Raw genomic sequence first — 21,423 nt, 5'->3', positions numbered from 1 at the left:
AGTGGTGGAACACCTAGAAAGGAATAATCTCATCAACACCAGCCAACATGGTTTCAGGGACGGGAAATCCTGTGTCACAAACCTTCTGGAATTCTATGACATGGTGATAGCAGTAAGACAAGAGAGAGAGGGATGAGTGGATTGCATTTTCTTGGACTGCGGGAAGCGTTTGACACAGTTCCACACAAGAGATTAGTGCAAAAACTGGAGGACCAAGCAGGGATAACAGGGAAGGCACTACAATGGATCAGGGAATACTTGTCAGGAAGATAGCAGCAAGTCACGGTACGTGGCGAGGTGTCAGAGTGGGCACCTGTGACCAGCGGATTCCCACAGGGGTCAGTCCTAGGACCAGTGCTGTTTCTGGTATTTGTGAACGACATGACGGAAAGAATAGACTCCGAAGTGTCCCTGTTTGCAGATGACGTGAAGTTGATGAGAAGAATTCATTCGATCGAAGACCAGGCAGAACTACAAAGGGATCTGGACAGGCTGCAGACCTGGTCCAGCAATTGGCTCCTGGAGTTCAACCCCACCAAGTGCAAAGTCATGAAGATTGGGGAAGGGCAAAGAAGACCGCAGACGGAGTACAGTCTAGGGGACCAGAGACTACAAACCTCACTCAAGGAAAAAGATCTTGGGGCGAGTATAACACCAGGCACATCTCCTGAAGCGTACATCAACCAAATAACTGCTGCAACATATGGGCGCCTAGCAAACCTCAGAACAGCATTCCGACATCTTAATAAGGAATCGTTCAGGACCCTGTACACCGTGTACGTTAGGCCCATATTGAAGTATGCGGCACCAGTTTGGAACCCACACCTAGCCAAGCACGTAAAGAAACTAGAGAAAGTGCAAAGGTTTGCAACAAGACTAGTCCCAGAGCTAAGAGGTATGTCCTACTAGGAGAGGTTAAGGGAAATCAACCTGACGACACTGGAGGACAGGAGAGATGGGGACGACATGATAGCGACATACAAAATACTGAGAGGAATTGACAAGAGATGGGACACAGCAACAAGGGGACACAGTTGGAAGTTGAAGACACAGATGAATCACAGGGATGTTAGGAAATATTTTGCATTGGCTTAAGCCGGTAGGAGACTTGGACCTGCCTCGCATGGGCCAGTAGGCCTTCTGCAGTGTTCCTTCGTTCTTATGTTCTTATGTTCTTATGAATCACAGGGATGTTAGGAAATATTTCTTCAGCCACAGAGTAGTCAGGAAGTGGAATAGTTTGGGAAGCGATGTAGTGGAGGCAGGATCCATACATAGCTTTAAGCAGAGGTATGATAAAGCTCAAGGTTCAGGGAGAGTGACCTAGTAGCGACCAGTGAAGAGGCGAGGCCAGGAGTTTGGAATCGACCCCTGCAACCTCAACTAGATGAGTACAACTAGGTGAGTACACACACACACATACACACACACACTATGGGAGACTTTGCATACTAAGATTATGTAACAAGGGCACAAATACCACTTTGTAGGTAACAAAGTTTTTCAAGTCTATCAAATGCACAAGTCATCAAGTGTGAATATCACCTTTACACCAACAGATCAAAATATTTTAACCCCTAAAATAGCAATTAAATGCCTTGTTTATACACAGAGTTGACTTTAATCCATATTCTATGAATCAAAGTGTCTTTAACGAGTGGTGCACAGGTGAACCTGTTGGTTAACGAGTGGTGCACAGTGAACCTGATGGTTAACGAGTGGTGCACAGTGAACCTGATGGTTAACGAGTGGTGCACAGGTGAACCTGATGGTTAACGAGTGGTGCACAGTGAACCTGATGGTTAACGAGTGGTGCACAGGTAAACCTGATGGTTAACGAGTGGTGCACAGTTGAACCTGGCGATTTTGGCGGAGCATCGCCCCGGCGACGTCAAAGACCTGGGAGTGATCATGTCGCACAGTGATCAATCGCCTGATGACAGGATTAATGAGAACGAGTGATGACACTCTTCAGCACATCTAGGTGAAATATTGCTGCTGATGATTAACGAGTTCACGGCGCGCATGCACAGGGAGCGCTTGAGGTTCCTGACCTGGGAACGCAAGAGATACATTTATATACACCTGGAAAATCGAGATAGTACATCGCACCACTACGGCGACTTGGCAGACGATGCAACATCCCCCCAGGCAGGGGTGTCAGGCCATACAATCAGGGGCCCGAGCTGATGGCATACATAAGGAGACCATGGCAGTGCTGGCTACAAGCACCTTGCCTGATCAGTAGTGGTTTGCAACGTAGGCACCATGGTCACAGACCGGGCCGCGGGGGCGTTGACCCCCGAACTGATCAGGCGGAACGTAGGCCACTTGAGGAACTTGTACGTTGCCCGTAGTGTAGATCTTTCAACTTGACGTCTGTGATAACACGCTTATACACTAGAAGAAGTAGTGGTCCTCGCCAGTGGGTCATCCACTGACGATCTGTTAAGTCATCCACTGATAAAATTTATTAAACAAAATAGGTCAAGTACTCGTCAGACCTCATTAAGTTCTTCCCGGTTCTTGCTGAGTATATATATTTGTCTCAAACTGTAATCACATTAATATTATTACATAAAGACCAACAAGTACAATATTATCTATAGCTAAGGATCCTCATAGGTAAGTTACATTTTATTTATAACATTTAAGTTTGGTTAGGTAAGATTAAGTTAGGATATGTTAAGTTTGCTTAAACTAGGTTAGGTTTGATAGGTCATGTGCATTCATCAGCCTAAACCAACATCTTCTCAGACTTGTCGGACACTGCAGCATCATGGAATCTTGGTTCAGAGGACATCTACATGACCTTCTTCACGGCTGCTATAACTACTACTACAAATAACCCATCCCTTTGGGTATGACCTACTTCCACTCTGGAATCCCGCCTACCAGTGACTATCCCCTCGTCTGCTACCCGTCCCTACCTACCTGATGCCTATATAAGCGCCAGCCTTCTTGTCTGTGCTCCAAAATCTCTACAACTACGGTACTCTTCACACCAACTCCAAGGCTGAGGGACTGATTACCTCATCTTTTGTACATAATTCTACTGTCTTCAAGTTATGTTCTAGAATCTGTATTGATAAAGCCACTGGATGGCGAAATCTTTCTTTCTTTCAACACACCGGCCGTATCCCACCGAGGCAGGGTGGCCCAACAGGAAAAACGAAAGTTTCTCCTTTTACATTTAGTAATGTATACAGGAGAAGAGGTTACTAGTCCCTTGCTCCCGGCATTTTAGTCGCCTCTTACAACACGCATGGCTTACGGAGGAAGAATTCTATTCCACTTCCCCATGGAGATAAGAGGAAATAAACAAGAATAAGAACTAGAAAGAAAATAGAAGAAAACCCAGAGGGGTGTGTATATATATGCTTGTACATGTATGTGTAGTGTGACCTAAGTGTAAGTAGAAGTAGCAAGACGTACCTGAAACCTTGCATATTTATGAGACAGAAAAATGGACACCAGCAATCCTACCATCATGTAAAATAATTACAGGCTTTCGTTTTACACTCACTTGGCAGGACGGTAGTACCTCCCTGGGTGGTTGCTGTCTACCAACCTACTACCTATATGGATGGCGAAACGTCTACAATAAATATACCCAGATGTTACTCATGTGTCTTAACTTTCAACGTAACCTAACCTAGCTAAACACAATCTAACCTGCACGAGCTTAATGTAATCTATCTGAACCTAACCTAACCTTACTTAGTGTAATTAGGAATGAGCTGAATTATTTTGATATGTATTCCAGGGTACATATTGTCAGCAGGTTAGGAATTTAAATATTTGCAGAATTGCAAAGAATGTGGAAACTCTTAATTTAAGTTGTGCTGCTCCTTGAGCTCCTCGGGTGCAAGAAACAGCAGGCGTTCCCTCTCTGGATTGCCACACTGAGGCCCTGGATGAGAAAGTGGCAGCCCTCGGGTTACAAGTGACGCCTTGGTAGAAACAGCAGCGAGTTATATAAACTAAGACAGATCTGATACTCTCCTCATGACTAGTTCCTCGCTGCAGTTCTAGTTCACCCAGGACATTATCTCTCAGTACTCAGAATGGTCTCATTACTTTCCCAATGATTACTTTCATATTAGAAGCTACGGTTCATACTAGAATAAAATTTTTTTTTCCTGAGGTCGAAGAATCAAGTGGACAGAACCACACCATAAAACTTAGCACAGCAACTTAATCTAAAGTGAACTAACCTGTCAAGGAATGAGTTTAACTTTATTTAACTGTTTCTTCCTAAGGGAAGGGAAGAGCAAAGGGAAGCGCATTATTCAGCAAATCTATAATTTTGGTCACTTGACATTTAAAAATGATCATTTTAAATAATTATATTATTTTCAGAGGGAAGCGCCAAACCAGTAGGGGTTATACAACGCCTGGGGAGTAGGAGGCGATCAAGTATAACAGGACGAAAAAGAAAGGTAGGTCCAGCTCCTTCGATTAAGAAGCTGCGCCATTTCCATAGCCGGCGCTATGGAAATGGTTCTATAGTCTTGCAGTGACACTGAAGATTTTAAAGGCTGATCTCATTATATAGTCGACACGCTTGTGAAATGTTCAGCTTGTGAACATAAACGAGATTTAAGAGGCGCGTAAGTTCCCCCGTCTTCTAATAACATGCTTATTTTTCCACTATAATCTACATTGTCCATAATTACTATCGCATTCGCTTCGTCTGTTTCGTAAGGTGAAGTCCAGGAAGTGTGTGAAGTGTGTGTGTGTGTGTGTGTGTGTGTGTGTGTGTGTGTGTGTGTGTGTGTGTGTGTGTGTGTGTGTGTGTGTACTCATCTAATTGTAGTTGCAGGGGTCGAGACTCAGCTCCTGTGTGTGTGTACTCACCTAGTTGTACTCACCTAGTTGTGGTTGCACGGGTCGAGTCCAAGCTCCTGGCCCCGCCTCTTCACTGGTCGCTACTAGGTCACTCTCCCTGAGCCATGAGCTTTATCGTACCTCTGCTTAAAGCTATGTATGGATCCTGCCTCTACTACATCGCTCCCCAAACTATTCCACTTCCTGACTACTCTGTGGCTGAAGAAATACTTCCTAACATCCCTGTGATTCATCTGTGTCTTCTGTCTTCTGTGTCATCTATGTGTGTGTGTGTTTGTGTGTATGTGTACTAACCTAATTGTCACCTAAATGTACACACCTAATTGTGGCTGCAGGGGTCGAGACTCAGCTCCTGGCCCCGCCTCTTCACTGATCGCTACTAGGTCCTCTCTCTCTCTCTCTCTGTTTCCTGAGCTTTATCATACCTCGTCTTAAAGCTATGTATGGTTCCTGCTTCCACTACATCACTTGCCAGGCTATTCCACTTCTTGACGACTCTATGACTGAAGAAATGCTTCTTAACATCCCTTTGACTCGTCTGAGTCTTCAGCTTCCAATTGTGACCCCTTGTTTCTGTGTCCCCTCTCTGGAACATCCTGTCTCTGTCCACATTATCTATTCCACGCAGTAATTTGTATGTCGTAATCATGTTTTCCCTGACCCTCCTGTCCTCCAGTGTCGTCAGTCCGTTTTCCCTCAGCCTTTCTTCGTAGGACATTCCCCTGAGCTCTGGAACTAGCCTTGTTGCAAACTTTTGTACTTTCTCTAATTTTTTGACGTGCCTGACCAGGTGTGGGTTCCAAACTGGTGCTGCATACTCCAGTCTGGGCCTGACGTACACAATGTACAGTGTCTTGAACGATTCCTTACTATGGTATCGGAACGCTATATTCAGGTTTGCCAGGCGCCCATATGCTGCAGCAGTTATCAGGTTGATGTGTGCCTCCGGAGACGTGCTCGGTGTTATGGTCACACCAAGATCTTTCTCATTGAGTGAGGTTTGCAGTCTTTGTTCACCTAGCCTATACTCTGTCTTCGGTCTTCTTTGCCCCTCCCCAATCTTCATGACTTTGCATTTGGCGGGGTTGAATTGTAGAAGCCTGTTGCTGGACCAGGTGTCCAGCCTGTCCAGGTCTCTTTGTAGTCCTGCCTGATCCTCATCTGATTTAATTCTCCTCATTAACTTCACATCATCTGCGAACAGGGGTACTTCAGAGTCTATCCCTTCCATCATGTCATTCACATATATCAAAAATAGCACTGGTCCTACGACTGAGCCCTGTGGGCCCCCACTCGTCACAGGTGCCCACTGTGATACCTCATCAAGTTCCATAACTCGTTGCTGCCTCCCTGTCAGGTATTCTCTGACCCATTGCAGTGCCCTTCATGTTATATGCGCCTGTTCCTCCAGCTTCTGCACTAATCTCTTGTGAGGAACTGTGTCGAAGGCCTTCCTGCAGTCCAGGAAAATGCAATCAACCCACCCCTCTCTCTCGTGTCTTACTTCTGTTGCCTTGTGTGTGTGTGTGTGTGTGTGTGTGTGTGTGTGTGTGTGTGTGTGTGTGTGTGTGTGTGTGTGTGTGTACTAACCTAATTGTGGTTGCAGGGGTCGAGACTCAGCTCCTGGCCCAGCCTCTTCACTGTGTATGTGCGTATGTGTGTGTGTGTGTGTGTGTGTGTGTGTGTGTGTGTGTGTGTGTGTGTGTGTGTGTGTGTGTGTGTGTGTGTGTGTGTGTGTGTGTGTGTGTGTGTGTGTGTGTGTGTGTGTGTGTGCGCATGCGTGCTTTTGATTTAATCACGACTTAGCATATAATAGTGTATTCAAGTGGGGAAAATAAAGATGGAATTAGTTGTGTCTTTTGAAACACAAATCTTGGTAAGCTGCTACAGCCAAGAAGTATCAAAGACTCATATACGACAGAAATACAACATGAGTACAAGCAAGGTACTCTCAGATACAGATCTCTGAAGTCAGATTGATATTACTATTACAGGAGAGACATGTAGTAGAGATAAGCCTTGGCTTATACTCGTGTTACATCTATTTGTTACTCGCTAAATAACAAATCCCATTAAATTTCTATATAGAATTTCTACATCCTCGTGTGAGCTAACGAAGTATTACAACTCTAGCCTTCTCGAAAAGAATATTTATGTTATTATATTATGGATATCAAATGTTTTTGTAAGTACTGTAACATATATATATATATATATATATATATATATCTATATATATATATATATATATATATATATATATATATATATATATATATATATATATGTGTGTGTCTATATATATATAGTCGTAGACTATGCAACCTCACAACAGTTCAAGGAACAGCTACTGAAAATTGATTACTGTTTGGAAAACCTTCCAGCTCCATCCCCAAACATCTTACTGCTTGGTGATTTCAACCTAAGGCATACAAAATGGAAGAATGTAGCAAATAATGTTATAGCTGAAACAATCCCCGGAGGTAGCGCAGATGAAAGGTCACACACACATGAGCTACTAAGTCTCTGCGAAAAACACACCTTAAGCCAGCAGATAGTGGAGCCAACAAGACTAGAAAACACACTTGACCTTATCTTCACAAATAATGAGGACCTGATAAGAGACATAAGAATATCAAAAACAACTAATTCCGATCACAACCTAATCGAAGTCCAGACGTACATGCATAGGGGTCCTGATCAGCAGAATGCATGTACCTGTGAAGGTGTCTTCACAAAATACAACTTCAACAACAAGAACATCAACTGGGACCAGGTAAGCCATGTCCTAAACGAAACATGTTGGGAAGATGTCTTAAATGACATGGATCCAAACCAGTGCCTTGAAAGGATCAACTTCCTGGCAGCCGAAGCATGTTCTAGGCATATTCCCCTAAGAAAGAAGAAGAGCAGGAGTAAACTGGAGAGAGAAAGACGCTCCCTCTACAGAAGACGACGAAGAGTCACTGAGCTCCTCAGGAGTGCTGGAATATCTGATACACGAAAGGAGGCGCTGACCAGGGAAGTGGAAACTATCGAACTTAAGTTAAATGACTCTTACAGGAACCAGGAGAGGCAGGAGGAGCTTAAAGCTATTAGTGAAATTTAAAAAATTCAAAATATTTCTTTTCATATGCCAAGAACAAGGCAAATACCACATCTAGTATCGGGCCCTTACTCAGACAGGATGGGACTTACACAGATGACAACAAGGAAATGAGTGAAATATTGAAATCCCAGTACGACTCTGTGTTTAGTGAACCACTAATCGGTCTGAGGATCGACGACCCAAATGATTTCTTCATGAATGAGCCTCAAAACTCCATAAATGTATGCCAGATTTCCGACATTACCCTAACTCCGATAGATTTCGAAAAAGCCATTGACAACATGCCTATGCACTCAGCCCCGGGCCTAGACTCGTGGAACTCTGTTTTCATTAAGAACTGCAAGAAACCCCTCTCGCGTGCCCTAAGTACACTATGGAGGAGGAGCTTGGACATGGGTGAAATTCCAGTCACTTAAAACAACGGATATAGCCCCACTCCATAAAGGTGGCAGCAAAGCATTAGCTAAGAACTATAGACCAATAGCTCTGACGTCCCACATCATAAAAATCTTTGAAAGAGGCTAAGAAGCAGGATTGCAAATCACCTGGATTCCCAAAATCTGCACAATCCAGGGCAACATGGGTTCAGGGCAGGTCGCTCCTGCCTCTCACAACTACTGGATCACTATGACATGGCCTTGGATGCACTGGAAGAAAATCAGAATGCAGATGTAATATACACAGACTTTGCAAAAGCATTTGACAAATGCGATCATGGCGTAATAGCCCATAAAATACGTGCTAAAGGAATAACTGGGAAAGTGGGAAGATGGATCTTCAACTTCCTAACAAATCGAACACAAAGAGTAGTGGTCAACAGAGTTAAATCGGAGGCTGCCATAGTGTAGAGCTCTGTTCCACAAGGCACAGTACTCGCCCCCATCTTATTCCTTATCCTCATATCAGACATAGACAGAGATATACACCACAGCACCGTATCATCCTTTGCGGATGATACTAGGATCTGCATGAGGCTGTCATCTGCTGAGGACGCGGTTAACCTCCAAGAAGATATAAACAAAGTTTTCCAGTGGGCAACGGTAAACAATATGATGTTCAATGAGGACAAATTCCAACTACTCCGTTATGGAAAACTGGAGGAGATAATAACTAGAACAGAATATACTACAGACTCTGGCCATATAATAAAGCGGAAAAATAATGTAAGGGACCTGGGAGTAGTAATGTCTGAGGATCTCACTTTCAAGGATCACAACAGTGCCACGATCGCACGTGCAAAGAAAATGATAGGATGGATAATGAGAACGTTCAAAACGAGAGATGCCAAGCCAATGATGATCCTTTTCAAATCACTTGTTCTCTCTAGGCTGGAATACTGCTGTACATTAACATCTCCATTCAAAGCAGGTGAAATCGCAGATCTAGAGAGTGTACAGGGATCCTTTACTGCACATATAAGTTCTGTCAAGCACCTTAACTACTGGGAACGCTTGGAAGCACTTGACTTGTACTCGTTGGAACGCAGGAGGGAGAGATATATCATAATCTACACTTGGAAAATCTTGGAAGGAATGGTCCGAAATCTGCACACAGAAATCACTCCCTACGAAAGTAAAAGACTGGGCAGGCGATGCAAAATGCCCCCAATAAAAAGTAGAGGCGCCATTGGTACACTAAGGGAAAACACCATAAGTGTCCGGGGCCCAAGACTGTTCAACAGCCTCCCATCAAGCATTAGGGGAATTGCCAATAAGCCCCTGGCTGCCTTCAAGAGAGAGCTGGACAGATACCTAAAGTCAGTGCCGGATCAGCCGGGCTGTGGCTCGTACGTTGGACTGCATGCGGCCAGCAGTAATAGCCTAGTTGATCAGGCCCTGATCCATCGGGAGGCCTGGTCATGGACCGGGCCGCGGGGGCGTTAATCCCCGGAATAACCTCCAGGTAACCTGCAGGTAACCAGGTAACCCTTGGAGCATGGGGCAAGTGTGCTCTAAAGTTCCTCAAAGAGCTGGGTGAAAAACTCATCATAGACACCAGGAAGCACAGAGCGACCAGCTTCCTCTTTGAGAGACTCAGTTTCGCGATCCAGAGAGGAAATGCCTGCAGCATTCTGGGCACGCGGCCCACTGCAGGGGAGCTGGACGAAGTATTCGAGATGTAGCTCTGCGTTATCTATGTTGTTTTACTCCATATTATATTTTTTTTCAATGTATTTTGTCAATGTATCTTGTTTTTAAATAAAGTATATGTAGAATATATAAGGGGTGGTAGGAGAAAATTTTCAAACAGCTTTAGGGAGAACCTTGGGTTTTCCCTGGAGTAAGTTTATTCTTTTCTTTGAAGATGAGGGTCCCCAGGACAGTTCTAAAGGTGGTACCTCCCTATATACATACATACACACACACACACACAATATATATATATATATATATATATATATATATATATATATATATATATATATATATATATATATATATATATATATACATTCGTAATGTTATTGTCGATGAGTAAACACAGAGGTAGAGTAACTCGAAAAAAGAATAAACACTTGTCTAGCCGGAAGTACACTAACATCACAGTTCATCCCTTCGAACTGCAGAATCCCCACCCATCCTTCAGAGTACAGACACTGAACTTCCCACCTCCAAGACTCAAGTCCGGCTAACTAGTTTCCCCGAATCTTTCAAAAAAGTTATCCTGCTCGCACTCCAACACGTCAACTTATGAAGGCCCCTCGCCTGACTTCTAACGCACTCACACAAGCCTGTTGGACTCCTTCCAACCTTTTCTGGGACGACCTGTGTCCCTGCTTACTTTAACCCCAGATATGTATATAAACCCTCTAAGTCATCCTATTTTCTTCATCCTCTATATATATCCAAATTACCTCAACAACCCAGCCTCAGCCATCAGAATAATAATTTTGGTGGCCCCACACCTTCTAATATTAAAGAATCGAATTCTTTGCATAATATTCTCACCACACATTGCCCTCACTGCAATGATTAAAACCAATGTTTCACACGCATGCATCAGTGTTGGTACCTCTATACTCTGGCACATTCCTGGCCATGGATAACGTTCTTTGTCTCCACAGGTTCCTCAGTGCACCGCTCACCTTTTCCCTCGTCATTTCTTTGCTTTACATCATCTTTCGTATATCCGTCCATCGACAAATTCATTTCCCAAAATCTGAACGCATCCACGTTCTCTATACTCCCTCCCTCCAATCTGATATCCAATCTTTCATTGCCTACATTTTTTATTACTTTCATCTTGTTTGGTTTTAATTTCCTTCATTTACCTATCCTCTCGAATTCCTCCACCAACTTTTGCAACTTCTCATCAGAATTTTCCACAATAACAACGTCATTAGCAAAAAAAGTGACTGTGACAACTTCCGTTTTGTATTACTTCGTTATCTTTTAATCCCACACCTCATCTCAGCACCCTAGCGTTCACTCTTTTAACAATCCCATCTATAACTATGCTAAACAGCCATGTCTAAGACTAAACAAGCATGTTTAAGACTTACTTTTACTGGAAATTGATTCCACTCTCTCTTACATACCCTAACATGAGCCTCACTATCCACATAGAAACGTTTTACTGCTTATAAAAACCTACACCTTTTCCATTCCTTATATAAATCCATAAATGTAACAATAAAGTTTCTTACCTTCATCTAAGTATTGTTCACTTATATGTTTCAATGTAAACAGTCTGCACATCCCTAATCCTTCTTTATTACTCTTTAATCCTTCTTTTTTGTCTTACCTTAATTCTTTCAACAATAACTCTATCATGCACTTTATCCGGTATATTCAACAGGTTTATTCTCTGATAATTCTTACACACTTTTATCCCCTTTTCTTAAATACAAAGAGAATATGCAAGCCCTCTGCCAATCCATAGGTACCCTACCCACTTTCATGTACATAATGAACAAATATACCAAACACTCCAAAGCAATTTCACATCTGATTTTAACATTTCTGTCTTGATCGCATGTGTCCCAACTGGTTTACCCCCTTTCATTCTAACTCGCGCACTCCCTCCACACTCACATCTGGCTCTTCCTTATTCCTACAAGATGTTGTACCTCCCTGTCCAGTGCATGAAGTTACTGCTCCCTTTCTTTATCAACTTTTAATAGCTCTTCCAGATATTCCTCCTATCTTCTCAGCCTCCCCTCTTTTGTTTTGAACTGTTAAATATGCATACGCATAATCACAGGAATACTTACATTAGCGGGGTCGGCTGACAGCCCAGGATACATCTTGGGTCGTCTTACCTGAGGAGAAAAGATAAACACCATCATATAACTGTCAAGCAGTACCTAGCCAGAGCAAGACTGAAGACATCACTTACCATTATTCGAAGACAGCTTATGCATTTGAGAAGCATGTTTAATAATACTGTTTGCACGCAAGAGGTAAAGAAACATTGGCTACTTGGAAATCACGAGGTAGTTCAGCACCTTACACATACAACACACCTCAGTTCGACATGGTATCTCAGCCCTTAGACAAAACACGTCAGTCCCACTAGTAAACTTTAGCTCCATGATGTATCCCAGCTCCCTGAGCCTCCTCAACCCCGTGATGTATCCCAGCTCCCTGAGCCTCCTCAACCCCGTGATGTATCCCAGCTCCCTGAGCCTCCTCAACCCCGTGATGTATCCCAGCTCCCTGAGCCTCCTCAACTCCGTGATGTATCCCAGCTCCCTGAGCCACCTCAGCCCCATGAGGTACCTCAGACACGGCACCGAAGTCCCACGAGAAACTTTAGCCCCATGATATATCCTAGCTCCCTGGGTTACGTAAGCCCCACGAGGTACCATGAGGTATTCCCTGCATAATATTCATATTGCTCAATAATTTCAGCCTACTACATTTCCACTGCTTCCTGCTTCCTCCTCGCTGCAGTGTTGAAAGACCATACCTCACACCCATACAAATATGTTGACATCTTAACTCACGAATTCGTTTCCGCAATAAGTATTAGTACCTTATTTATCTCTTTACAATGCTACTTCTTAATGACTACTTTGGTACCATTTTTTTCCGATATTATCCATAATGGGAATGTAACATAGTCTACTAGATGCAGGACAGAAGAACATAAGAATGGAGGAACACTGAAGAAGGCCTACTGACCCATACAAGGCAGGTCCTTATCATAAGAAGTGTATGTGTGAAAACTGAGATACTCATTCAAAATGATTTATAAGAATATTTTCTTTGTCCCAACCACAAGTCTCTCAAGTCAATCACTCCCTCACACCCTCATTCTCTCTCAAAACAACTCACCAAAACTTTGCAACCCCTATTCCACCCCACCAACAAAATTGAAATTAACAAAACTGAAATTCACCTTCTGATAAAAAAATAAGAGACGTCAAGAAAATAGGTGCACATCGAGAGACGTGCGCATGAACACTGAGCCATGTGTGATGGATGGCAGTGAAAGAGCAGATGAAAAGGCGATAGAGGCACGAAAATCGAGAACTTAAATAAGGCTTTTTTACATAGTAATGGAAATTTGCTCATTGCTACAGGGAATCCTGCAACATGGATAACAAAAGGACTAGAATTTAACAACATCCCCGAGAGAGATAAAACTAGTAATCAAGGAGTAGACCTCAATTTGCAATAAATCAGTCAAGGCTGAGGTAATGCCATGAAGGTTATGAATGAGTTGCACTCGACCATATTAAGATATTAAAAGAACCTCTTTGGAAATAAGTCAGTTTGCCTCTTTTTGGTTATCCTAGGTAATCTACACATGTGTTGCTATGTATGATAATTTATGTAGCTATTTATATGTACCTGTACCTAAATAAACTTACTTAACACAGCATCGACGGGTGGAGAGAGCGTTATGTGACGTGTACATTGCCGAGGATACTCACTGTTTTTATTCTACTGCTCTGAAATATGAGAATTTTAGAAAGACGTCTCAGAATGATACCAGGATAAACGGCATTCCATAGTCATGAATTACTGTGAATAATTTATTTCCAATGGATCTAGTTATTGATTTTATGCAAAATAGTGAAGTGTGGGACGTATTACGAAAGGATTAAAATACAAATCAAAGGATGGGAGCAGAACTTCGAAAAGCAGAGATCACTTATCTTTGCATTATGATGAAAGAGAATAAAGTACCGAGTCGTAGGGAGGCAAATATTCACCAAAAATGTTGAATGTTATTAAAATTGTATTGATAGGAAAGTACTAAATCTGTAGAGGTTAAACAACGCCCAGGGGATTGCACGGAATCAGGTAATCTTAATGTCAGCAAAATTTGCGATGATTATCCGCTATTCTTTCATCAATTCTTATTTTAAAATCTTACACAACTCTTTTGACTTCTCTTTTCCTCTTCATATATTCCGTCTTCGGTAAAAACTTTCTTTAAATTTAGACAATAGCATTCAAATGTAAAAAAACAAAAAACTGCTATTTTTTTCACCTTATCCTTCCACTATTCATTCTTCTTCATCTACAACTACCAGCCTCTGCTGCTCACACTATCACTTCAGTCCTAAATCCAGAACCTACTTCATCACCCTTAGTTACTCTGGACACCCTTTCTTTCAGCGGCTGGCCATTCTTACCACTAAAGAGCCACAAAATTGGTTCACTCACTTCAATCTGTCTTGCCAACTGACACTCTTTTCCAACACCACTTCTGGTCCACAGACTTCCACACACCAAGTTCCACTCCTCGTCAACATTTATTCACAGAATGAACTTCCCAAACTGAACCTGTCTCTATATTTTCCATTATATATATATATATATATATATATATATATATATATATATATATATATATATATATATATATATATATATATATATGTCGTGCCGAATAGGTAAAACTGGTCAATTAGCAAGAACTCATTTAAAACTAAGTCCTTTCTAAAAATTTTCTTATAAGATTAAAGATATATTTCTTTCATTTATGTTAATGTAAAAATTAATCATTTTCCACCAAAAGAACCTTAGAAAACTTACCTAACCTTATTATAACAAGCACAATTGAATTTATCCTAATCCAACTAAATATATTTTAGATAAGTTTACAATAATTTAATAATAAGCACAATGAAATAATTTTTTTTCGTTAGGTTCAGAATGATTTTTTCGAAATTATTGAGTACACAAATTTTTGCTTGCCTTATTCGGCAAGAAGAGCGTTGCTATTTAAGCCAAAATCGCAAGTTTTACCTATTCGGCACAACATATATACATACATATATATATATATATATATATATATATATATATATATATATATATATATATATATATATATATATATATATATATATATATATATGTCGTGCCGAATATGTAAAACTGGTCAATTAGCAAGAAATCATTTAAAATTAAGTCCTTTCTAAAATTTTCTCTTGTACGTTTAAAGATATATTTTTTTCATTAATGTTAATGTAAAAATTTTTAATTTTGCACCAACAGAATCTTAGAAAACTTACCTAACCTTATTATAACAAGAGCAATTTATTTTAGCTTAACCCAACAAAATATATTTTAAATACGTTTACAATAATTTAATACTAAACAAACACAATCAAATATATTTTTTTCGTTAGGTTCAGAATGACTTTGGCGAAATTATTGCATACACAAATTTTCACTTGTCCTATATGGCAAGATGAGCGTTGCTATTTAAGCCAAGATCGCAAGTTCTGCCTATTCTTCTCGACATATATATATATATATATATATATATATATATATATATATATATATATATATATATATATATATATGTATAAATGGTAAAGCTAACATGGCTTCATATTGTCACTCACTACATGTTTTTATTTTTTTTCATTTTTTGTAGAGTTCATCCTGCCATCACAGCAGTGTCAGTGTCCCAACCGCTGTCAGTAAGTAGAAAAAAACTTAATGAACAATTGTAGCTTTTCTTGAGGATTTTAGGGGAATATGTGAAAGAAAATACAAAACATCGTCCAGTCTCTATATTCTTAGCTCCGTCTTTACCTTCCTGTACGAAAATAGCATTTCTCAGTCGTATCTTGAGAGGATGACATCTAGAGAAGATAACATCAGTACCTGTGGAGCACAAATTCAGCAAATTAAGTTCTACTTAGTTTTGAAGTTATACTCACTGACCAGGTTCAGTGTGTGGAACGTTCCCCAGGCCATCGTACCTTAGCCGTCATCAGACAGACTTCGAGGATTTTTCTCTTGAAGAAATGCTGTACTAGAGAATACAGAGGCACCTCGCGGCAGAGAGGTAGTGGCTCCATCCGAGAGGACCTCGGAGAGAATCCTGGACGGAAGGAGACATATAGGCATGCCTTGTAATGCCTACTACCCCTTTTATGTAGCATCCTGCACAGGACCCTGATGGGAATAAGCCATACTGTATGACCTTTCTGGTTTATTAATCCATCGAGATGTGTGCGTGTGAGTGGACTCACCTATTTGTGGTTGCAGGGGTCGACTCATAGCTCTTGGTCAGTTCGTGAGTGAGTGAGGGTGCTTGTACTCACCTATTTGTGGTTGCAGGGGTCGAGTCTTAGCTCCTGGCCCCGCCTCTTCACCGGTTGCTACTGGGCCCTCTGTGTGTGTGTGTGTGTGTGTGTGTGTGTGTGTGTGTGTGTGTGTGTGTGTGTGCTAGGCTATTCCACTTCCTGACGACTCAATGACTGAAGAAATGCTTCGTAACATTCCTTTGACTCATCTGAATCTTCAGCTTCCAATTGTGACCCCTTGTTTCTGTGTCCCATCTCTGGAACATCCTGTCTCTGTCCACCTTATCTATTCCATGCAGTATTTTGTATGTCGTTATCATGTCTCCCCTGACCCTCCTGTCCTCCAGTGTCGTCAGTCCGATTTCCCTCAACCTTTCTTCGCAGAACATTCCCCTGAGCTCTGGAACTAGCCTTGTTGCAAACCTTTCTACTTTCTCTAACTTCTTGACGTGCTTGACCAGGTGTGGGCCTCATGTACACAGTGTACAGTGTCTTGAACGATTCCTTACTAAGGTATCGGAACGCTATTATCAGGTTTTCCAGGCGCCCGTATGCTGCAGCAGTTATCTGGTTGATGTGTGCCTCCGGAGACGTGCTCGGTGTTATGGTCACCCCAAGATCTTTCTCCTTGAGTGATTGCAGTGTTTGTTCACCTAGCCTATACTCTGTCTGCGGTGTACTCACCTAGTTGTACTCACGTAGTTGAGGTTGCAGGGGTCGAGTCCTAGCTCCTGGCCCCGCTTCTTCACTGGTCGCTACGGTGTGTGTGTATGTGTGTGTGCGCGCGCACACGCAACTGTGTATCTGCAGCCCTGGCCAAAAGAGAGCCATTATTGTATCAAGGGAAGAGTTTGTGAGCCAGAGAGAGGGAGAGAGAGTGTGTGGGTCCAGTCGAGGCCAGGGTGCGAGTATGGGTCCACAGCGAGGTAGGGTACACGGACCGTATACGGACCCAGAGGGACACAAGGTCAAGAGCAGTACTATGGTGAGGCCGATCAATGAAACAAGGGACACAGACACCGCACTGTCGCTGAGTGTGGCCATGCAGGAGCTGAGAGAGAGAGAGAGAGAGAGAGAGAGAGAGAGAGAGAGAGAGAGAGAGAGAGAGAGAGAGAGAGAGAGAGAGAGAGAGAGAGAGAGAGAGAGGAGAGAGAGCACAGACAGAAACACTTAGAACAAGCATCTCATTTAAGCACCAAGAGCAAACACTTCTTTTAAACACAAACATCTCATTCATACACAAACATCGCAAACACAAAAATTTCATTCAAACACTAACATCTTAAAACACTCAAACACAAATACAAAACTATAACAACTAAAGTCCTTACAACACATAATTAAATTTAATCTTATATTGCCTTGAGAAAAACACATATGCAGATTATTATTATTATTATTATTATTATTATTATTATTATTATTAGCAGCAGCAGCAGCAGCATTCATACGAGGAAGCGTTAAACTCGTATTAGTCATAAAAATGGGAAGCAGTCAGACTCGATCCTCGGAAAGAAACAGCAGCTCACATTCCTATGATCAAGACCTTGTGAGCGGCATCAAGAAAGAAACTCTGTCTCTCTCACTGTCACAGGTCACTGCTTATCTGTCTCACTCACCAGAGGTCACTGTCCTGTCTCACCACCATATCCGTCCATCGAGGCATCGTACGGACGGTGTTCGTACATCAGCTGAATATGTATTTGGGCAAATTAATAGTGAGTTAAGTTATTTAAGGTATAAATGTGTAGGTGAATTCAGACTTTAACGACCCACTTGCATCTGAATGGCTTTAATTAAAACCTTACTACGTAATGTATTCTGCCACTGTACATGAGAGAGAGAGAGAGAGAGAGAGAGAGAGAGAGTGTGTGTGTGTGTGTGTATTCATCTAATTGTGGTTACAGGGGGTTGATTCATAGCTCCTGGCCCCGCCTCTTCTCTGGTCACTAACTAGGTTCACACTCTCCCTGCTCCATGAGCTTTATCATACCTCTTCTTAAAGCTATGTGTGGATCCTGCCTCCACTACATCACTCTCCAGATTGTTCCACTTCCTGACAACTCTATGACTGAAGAAATACTTCTAAACATCCCTGTGACTCATCTGAGTCTTCAACTTCCAATCTGACCCCTTGTTGTGTCGCATGTGTTTGTGTGTTTGTGTGTGTGTGTGTGTGTGTGTGTGTGTGTGTGTGTGTGTGTGTGTGTGTGTGTGTGTGTGTGTGTGTGTGTGTGTGTGTGTGTGTGTGCCCGCCTGTTTGCGAATTGTTAAGCATTTCAAATCTCTTTGGTAGTTCACCGCATGTGGCAGGATTTGATTAGGTTAGGTTAGGTAAGGTGCGTCAGGAAACAGGACAAATGTTTCCTGACGCGGGTCTTGGTCAGATGATGACCCGCCTCTGGAGCTTTTGGGTATCTGACCGATGCCTTCCGCTGGGTTACCGGTCCACCCTTTTAAAAGTTATGGTTCAGAATTTGATGAAATATCTTTGTACAATATGTTAGGTAAAAGTACACAAGTGTAACTAATGTGACATTTTAATGTGGCAACGTTTCGCTCTCCAGGAGCTTTATCAAGCAGCTTCGCTCCTGGAGAGCGAAACGTTGCCACAATAAAACGTCACATTAGTTACACTTGTGTCATTTTACCTAACATATTGTCGGTAATTCTACCAACATTAACACAATCTTTGTACAAGCCTGGTGCTCCGGGGTATGGGAATGCGACCGTCCAGTTTCGACTAGGCGCCCATACTTGTCGGGAGTCTGGCTGCGTGGTAAAGCACTGCCTACTCTGCTGTGGACTGAGAGATATTATATATATATATATATATATATATATATATATATATATATATATATATATATATATATATATATATATATATATATATATATATATATATGCAATAAGACTACAGTAAACAGGTGATTTCAGAATATGCGAGAAAACGAGTGAACACGTGTGTTTGAGGCTTGTAAGACAAGAGGACTTGCGTGACAACAGTGACCTCTATCCTTACGTGATGGTCCCGTTAGAGGCCATGAGCCGGACAGATTGGCTGGTGCCATCTGGGGTGACGGAAGCTCATATCGATTTTGTATTAGCCCTGTATCTGTAGTTTCAGAAAATGTATGACAGTATCATGTAGCTCTTTGTCTTCTAATTATTTCCTTGTTTATCGTAATGTTAAGATATCAAAGAAACATTTGTTCCTGAAAAATCAAGACAATTTAGTACAATTTTCAGAAAAAAACAAACGTTTTGCTTAATTTTGTGTACTTGAACAATGTCGACTTTGTTGTAATATAACGTTATTTAAATCAAACATATTTTTTTTTTATTTTTCAAGTATATATGGAGGTGCGCCTTAGTGGAGCTCGGTGGAGTGAGTTTTGTGCAGAGCAACACAACTGTTGAAGAATGAAACACTTGAGCAGAGCAACACAACTACTGAAGAATGAGACACTTGAGCAGAGAAACACAACTACTGAAGAATGAAACACTTGAGCAGAGCAACACAACTACTGAAGAATGAAACACTTGAGCAGAGAAACACAACTACTGAAGAATGAGACACTTGAGCAGAGAAACACAACTACTGAAGAATGAGACACTTGAGCAGAGAAACACAACTACTGAAGAATGAGACACTTGAGCAGAGAAACACAACTACTGAAGAATGAAACACTTGAGCAGAGAAACACAACTGTCCTTTTACTTTACATATTGTCGGTAATTTTATCAAGTCACAAACAGAAACGTTGTCAATAAAGGATCACGTTATACTGCTTATGTGTTTATATTCCCAATACATAACGGTCATTACTCACACTGCTGGAAGCTGTAACAACAGGGAAACATAAATCATCATTGAATACTGCCAAATTTTTAGAAGAAAATCAGCTTATAGAAACTTTCTACCACAGACAATGCAGATACTTATTTTCAGCTAAAATAAAAACAACAGAACATTAAACAGAGATCAATAACAACTGAGGCACAAAGAGATCAAACAAAAAGAAAAGAGAAAAAAGAAGAAGAAAAAAGTCATCAGATTCAAAGGTGTATGATTAAATCTGCATAGTTTCTGAATGCCATATAAAAAAGACCATTAGTAAGGGAAAAATTTATTTGGCCCACGCACTCTTGAGTTGATAAGACTCTACGTTATCCACTTGGTAAATGTGATGACAAGACTTAACAATTACCAGTAGAAACAGAAGAAGTAGGGGTACATTAACATGCCTCCCGCTACACTCAAAACACGAGAGTGATTCCTTACACAACTGCTGAAGTAGAAACTATACCACGGGCGGGATTGAACCCGCGATCAGAGAGTCTCAAAACTCCAGACCGTCGCGTTAGCCACTGGTCCAGTGGCTAACGCGACGGTCTGGAGTTTTGAGACTCTCTGACCGCGGGTTCAATCCCGCCCGTGGTATGGTTTGTTTGCAATCGTGTCATTACGATTTCGTGATTCATGCTGAAGTAGAAGCTGGCGATTTCTTTAAATATGCTCGAAAAGACATCATTCCAAAATAAATACATTGTTCCTATGCTTACTTTAACCAGCAAACTAAAAGCATTTCGGAAAAATAAAAAGAGGGGTTTCACACAACTTTTAACAATCATCATTAAGAACATAAGCACATAAGAAAGGAGGAACACTGCAGCAGCCCTGTTGGCCCATACTAGGCAGGTCCTTCACAATCCATCGTGTCGATGGATTGTGAATATTTGCCCAACTCATTTTCAACGCTACCCAAGCAATAAACTTTGATAAATCTATTTACTCATGTGCAAGTCCCACTCAAATCCAACCTCTCACTCATATATTTGTCCAACCTTAAGAAACTGAAGCAGAATTTATGGATAGCGTTCTAGTGGTACACTCTGTAATCACAATTTTACTACATGTAAACCAAACAATAACCAAATTGTTAGGTAACCTAAC

The 21,423-nt window shown here is 41.5% G+C and overlaps 1 long non-coding RNA gene across 1 annotated transcript; it reads left to right on the top strand.

Moving 5' to 3' along the window:
* The first annotated feature begins 4,275 nt into the window (after window positions 1–4,275).
* On the top strand, window positions 4,276–20,177 carry LOC138853577 (uncharacterized). The gene is made up of 2 exons (XR_011392741.1): window positions 4,276–4,442; window positions 19,819–20,177. It is a non-coding gene; the product is annotated as an uncharacterized lncRNA (long non-coding RNA).
* The last annotated feature ends 1,246 nt before the right edge of the window (window positions 20,178–21,423 follow it).

This window comes from Cherax quadricarinatus, chromosome 33, assembly GCF_038502225.1.
Source record: "Cherax quadricarinatus isolate ZL_2023a chromosome 33, ASM3850222v1, whole genome shotgun sequence".
In the NCBI taxonomy this organism is placed as follows: domain Eukaryota; kingdom Metazoa; phylum Arthropoda; class Malacostraca; order Decapoda; family Parastacidae; genus Cherax; species Cherax quadricarinatus.
Note: the sequence above shows the minus strand (reverse complement) of the source record. Positions and strands in the feature narration are given on the sequence as shown.